The 5,775-nt window shown below is 37.2% G+C and overlaps 1 long non-coding RNA gene across 3 annotated transcripts in view; it reads right to left on the bottom strand.

The window, feature by feature from the left end:
* Positions 1-393: 393 nt before the first annotated feature.
* Positions 394-5,775, bottom strand: part of LOC128249319 (uncharacterized) — a 29,508-nt gene continuing 24,126 nt past the window's right edge. For 2 of the 3 annotated variants that reach the window (XR_016244017.1, XR_016244019.1), the window contains exon 3: positions 394-2,149. This is a non-coding gene — a long non-coding RNA (uncharacterized LOC128249319). The other variant, XR_016244027.1, reaches the window with a different exon arrangement.

Raw genomic sequence — 5,775 nt, 5'->3', positions numbered from 1 at the left:
GAGTGGACTGGAGCAACGTGAAATGAAGTGTGTTGCTCAAGAACATAACATGTCACCTGGTCCAGGAATCGAAACTACAATCTTAAGCTCATGAGTCCAACACCCTAACCACTAAGCAACGTGCCTCCTCTACGCAGACCAGCATGGAAGATGGACATTAAAATATGATAATGATGCTGATGATACTGATAATGATGATGAGGAAGATGAGGATGAGGATGCTGCTGCTGATGATGATGATGATAAGGAGGAGGTGAAGGATTGTAACAAATTTGCTAATACAAAAGAAACAACAAACATTGACTGAAGATAAGACACAGTACATGGTATAGAATCAAATATTTATTTTACAAAAGTGGGGTTTTACAGGGATTTCGAAGTTACACTGAAGAGGCATGCTCATCAAGGGTCTTCAACTAACCTCATCGGAAAAAGATCTGGTGATACACCAAAGACATTTACTTCACAGAATGATGAACTTTTGAACAAACTAATATGATTGGTATGATTGATATGATTAACTCAATACCCCTTGAGTACACTGCCCCAGTATGACCAGAGCCAATGACTGAAGTCAGTTAAAATACTGGAATAAAAGAATGAGGGTTAGAACGTCTCTATAAGAGATGAAAATAGTAACTATGCTGAGAAGTAATGTTTATCCCCACATCAGTATGGCTGTTTGATGTTACTAATGTTTTTAAACCCAAGAAGAGCTTCTTCCAGCTGGTTATTAATGCAATCTGCAAGCAGTGGAGCAAATATATATTGCAAGCTAGGAAGCAAACAACTGCCATGTTCTAACAGATGACAGGAGCACCAGACCAAATGGTTTTGGATTATTTGTGCCCCTCATTAGTAGTGAACACTCAGCTGCTAGAGATAGAAGGAATTTGCTCCAGCTTGCAACGAAGGTGGAAGATTTTTGAGGTTTGTGGCATGGTGAGTCAGTAGAGATGAAGTTGGATTTAGGGGTGAAAATATTTAAGGATGATTATTTCACACATTAGTGATAGGGAAAGATGAATGAATGGATGGATGGATGGATGGATTGATGGATGGATGGATGAATGAGTAATGGTGGTGGTGGTGGTGGTGGTGGTTGTGTTGTTGTTGGTGGTGGTGGTCATGGTGGTGGTGGTTATATTGGTGTTGGTGATGGTTGTTTTGATGGTGGTGATGGTGGTGGCAGTGGTGACATTCATGCTTATGGTACTGGTAGTAATGATGTTGGAGAGGGTTTTTGTAGTGGTGTCAGGGGGCATGCTGCTGATGGTAGTGGTGGTAGTGATGTTGGTGATGGTTGCAATGGCAGTGGTGGTGGTACCTAAGATGATGACTAGTGCTGGCAGCATTGGTTGTGGTGATAGTAGTAGTGGTGATGGTAGTAGTGGTGGTGATGGCCATGACGATGTGTGGTGGTGGTGGTGGTGGTGTCCCTTTCCATGGTGTAGATGTCAATGGTGTTGTCGTTAGAGTAAAACAGTGTTCGTAAGAAGTAAGACAACGATGAGAGCAGCCATTTTAATTTAAGTTAGTCTCGAGATTTTTGTTGTTATTGTTGTTGTTGTTGATGTTGTTGTTGATGTTGTTGTTGTTTTTTGCTCAACAAATGATATTTGTCTAGAATACACTTTCTTCTAATTACAACTTTAGTTTCATGAATACATAGTCGCTAATGTCTATTTGTGTGTGGGTATGTGCATGTTTGTTAATATATGTTAGGATAAGCATGTTTGCTTGTGTATGAGTAAATGTGTGTGTACTAATCTTGTGTGTGTATGTGCAAGCTTGTTTGTGCATGTATGTGTGGGTGGATATGCTTCTTAGTTTATATGTGAGTGTGCATGTGTGCATATTTGTTAGTATATGTTAGTATATGCATGTACTTGTCTTGCTGTGTGTTCGTATCTTATCTTATTTTAAAAGATTTCCTCTTTCGTTTTCTTTTTCTTTTTGTTGCATTCATTCTGTGGAAATGGTAGATATGTTTGTTGTAAAAATTAATGAAGTGGGAAATCTTTGTTTGTTTGTTATCCAAGAATTCCATTGATCTTGAGAAACACTGGCAGATAGTAAAATTTTAAAGACTGCCGACTTATTCTTATCAAAAATCTCTTTTGAGAACTTAAAGCAGTATGTTCCAAAACTGTAAAAGCCAGTAAGAATGTTTGTAAAAACAAATTGACGAGCAATTTAGAAACATAAAATAGAATTTTTATTAAATTATTCCAAACTACTAATCAGCAACAAAAAAAGAAAGAAAGAAAGAAAGAAATTATTGAAAATAATTGACCAAACTTCAGTTCTTTTAAATAAACTACATTTTTCTAACCCACCTCCCTTCTTCCTCCACTCTACCCTTCTACCATAAGTTCACATCATTTGTAGAGCATTAGCTCTGTTTCACAAGAGATTTCAGTTTTATTAATTTTGGTTTTTCTTTTTATTAATCCTTTAATTAGTTTGACAACAAGCACATAAATAAGTTATATTGAGCTGCCAATAGGAGTTCAATCCTATTTCAAGTTCTTGACATTGTTTATATTTGTATTTTGTAAATAAATAATACTCACTCAAAAAAAAAAAAAAAAAATAATAATAATAATAATAATATCAAAGCTGAAAAAAAGCAAAACAAAAACAAACAAAAATAAAACAAGGAAAGAACGGTGGAGCCCTATATTTCACTGCCTTTTTCTGGATCATTCTGTTTCCTTTCGTGGATCTGTTTATGGATTATTTTATTTATGGATCGATCTATTTTCTTTTCTAGATTTTTCTGTCTACTATTTATGCAGTGAAGAATAGTGCATTTGGTAAGAGCTTTCTAATGAGCCAATCACTGGTTTACAATGTTTCTGATGACAAAAAAGAGCATAGCAGTGTAAGTGCACCTCCCGAGAAAATGTCATGATTTTCTAACAAGTATACACATGCATAAGATACACTGATGTATATATACCTACATGAATTCATATATATACAAAAGCACACATGCATATATATCACTTCTTCTCCCTTTTCCTCTCTTTCACTTTTTCTCTGTATGTATACATGTATCTATATATGGATGTGTATATATATGTGTGTGTGTGTGTGTATACACACACACACACATAGATAGATAGTTAAATAGACAGACAGACAGATAGATAGATAGACAGACAGATATACAGAGTGTGGTGAATAAAGTGTCATCTAAATTACACAAAAATGAATACGACATTGACATCTCATTTTAACATACATTTACCAAAATTACATAAAAATATCTTGAAATACTAAAGAGTAAATTTATTCAATAAAATCACCATTGGCTTCAACCACAGCCTCCAGACGACTTCAGAATCCCCAGCGATTCTTCTGGATAGTCTCCTAAGTTGGTGAATGCAGCCATAATCCTTGCCTTCAGTCCATCTTTGGTGTTACAAGGAGTTTTGTTGGTCTCTCGCTCAGCTGCGCCCCCACACATAATAATCAAAGGGGTTGTTGGTCTGGGGAGTTAGATGGCCAGGTGTTAGGGGTGATGTGGTCTCAGAAATTGTCTGACAGCTTCTGTGGCATGGTGTAGAGTCCTATTGCCAGACATAGGGTCTTCCAGCAGCCACCCTCTTGACCCAGGGCAGCACTACCTCCTCCAGGCACTTGATGTAGGTCTCCATGTTGAGTCTGAGGTCGTGTGGGAAGATGAATGGAGGCATAATGTCACCATCACTAGTGATCACTCCAAACACCATGATGTTGGATGTTTGATTTTTATCACTTTCGGTACATGCTTTGGGGACCTGGTAAGCCAACAGTTGTTCTGTGTGTTCACCATCTGATCCTAGCAGAGATTTTTCTCATCTAAGAAAAACCAAAGCATGATTGGTAGGAAAGGATGTTTGGGTTTGTTCAAAAGATTTGTAGAAGAATCTTTCCTCTTGTCCTTGATTGCTTAGGATAAAAATTGGCCCTTTCTCATCTTGTATGAGAAATACCAAATGCCTTCATGATACTACCTGCCTGATAAGAAACTGAGACACTCCCATGTCCCTGGTGATGGACCTGATTGACTTGGAGGGATCATTGTCAATCATGGTCTGGATCTCACCAACAAATTCAGGAGCTCTTTTCTTATCAGAACGATCAGAGTGAGTTTTCCGAGCTGCTGTACCTTCGTAATCACCATTAGATTACTCTGCACTGTTCTCAGATTGCCACCCAAACACTGAAATTTTTATATTGGAGCTCCCAGCACGAATGCTAAGCAGTACAGCATGTCATTTCCAAATTTCTGGCAGAGTGAATTGTGTCATGGTGCTGTTTTTCTCACAGATGGTGCCCAACTGACCCTATTATATTGTGTAGTCAACAAAATCAAAAACAAACAATGCGTATGCACGAAATTAAAAATATAAAATGGTGACGATTTACCCATCGTACCCTGTATATATATATATATATATATATATATATATATATATATATATATATATAGAGAGAGAGAGAGAGAGAGAGAGAGAGAGAGAGAGAGAGAGAGATAGAGAGAGGGAGGGAGAGAGAGAGAGAGGGAGAGAGAGAGAGGGAGAGAGAGAGAGGGAGAGAGCAAGACACTTTATTTCACGTTGCTTCAGTTCACTCAGCTGTAAAATGAGTTGTGACATCACTGGTGCCAATCTGTATCGGCTTTTGCCTTTCTCTTGGATACCATTGGTGGTGTGGGGAGGGGAGTCTGGTATGCATGAGTGACTACTGGTCTTCCATAAACAACCTTGCTCAGACTTGTGCCTCACAGGGAAACTTTCTAAGTGGAATCCCATGGTCATTCATGACTAAAGATGGTCTTTACCTATATGCATGTACTTATACACATGGATGCTTGCGTATACATATACGTATATATACATATAAATGTATATGTATGTATGTATGTATTTGTATATGTATATGTAGATAGATAGATAGATAGATAGATAGATAGATAGATAGATATAAGTTCAGAAAAAAAGTACACTCTGAAAACCTTTATTTTTTGAGCAAAAATATTTTATGTAATTGTTGGTTATGGTCAGTCAGAAAATGACCTTTCGTTTCCCATCTGTTATTGCTCTTAGCAAATTTGGCAACTCACCAGACCTGCTGGCTAGAGGCATAAAACATCATGGCTAATGAGAAAAGAATACAGTCTTGGCCAGCAAGGTTGTGAAAAAAATTAGAAATGAAATTCTTAGAAGCAATAACCCGTTCTGGGCAAAATGGAGCTCATTACCTTTGAACAATTCTAGTTGTGTCCAAAAATAGTTTGTTTATATATGATTACTGTTCACTAGTCAGCAAGCTGGGAAGTCCATTTTGTCAACACAGATTTTCTCTCATGCGGACACTGGCTAAACAGTTCACTTTTGTTATTTAAGAAGACTTCCAGATCAAGTAGATTTTTTAGGATCCTTATCATCTCAGCGAAACAAAGTTTGCATCAACTGCTCCCTTTGAAGTGTGGTCTAGATTGTTCCAGGAGTTTCCATTTAACTCTGTATGGAGCATCCACTTCTTTGTCTGAAGAATTATGCCTAGGAGATTTTGTCCATATCCATATTTGCTTATGTTGTTCATATACATGCCACTGGTCACTCTAAGATATTTCTCTTCGTTCATTTTTGTTTAACATATTTTTGTTTTTTACTTGTTTTAGCCATTAGACAGCAGCTATATTGGGGCAGCACCTTAGAGAATTTTAGTCAAATGAATCAACCACAGTACCTTGTTTTTTAAGCTTGGTACATATTCTAT

This window comes from Octopus bimaculoides, chromosome 13, assembly GCF_046866305.1.
Source record: "Octopus bimaculoides isolate indiv1 chromosome 13, ASM4686630v1, whole genome shotgun sequence".
Taxonomy (NCBI): Eukaryota; Metazoa; Mollusca; class Cephalopoda; order Octopoda; family Octopodidae; genus Octopus; species Octopus bimaculoides.
This window is presented reverse-complemented; position numbering and strand designations above follow the sequence as displayed.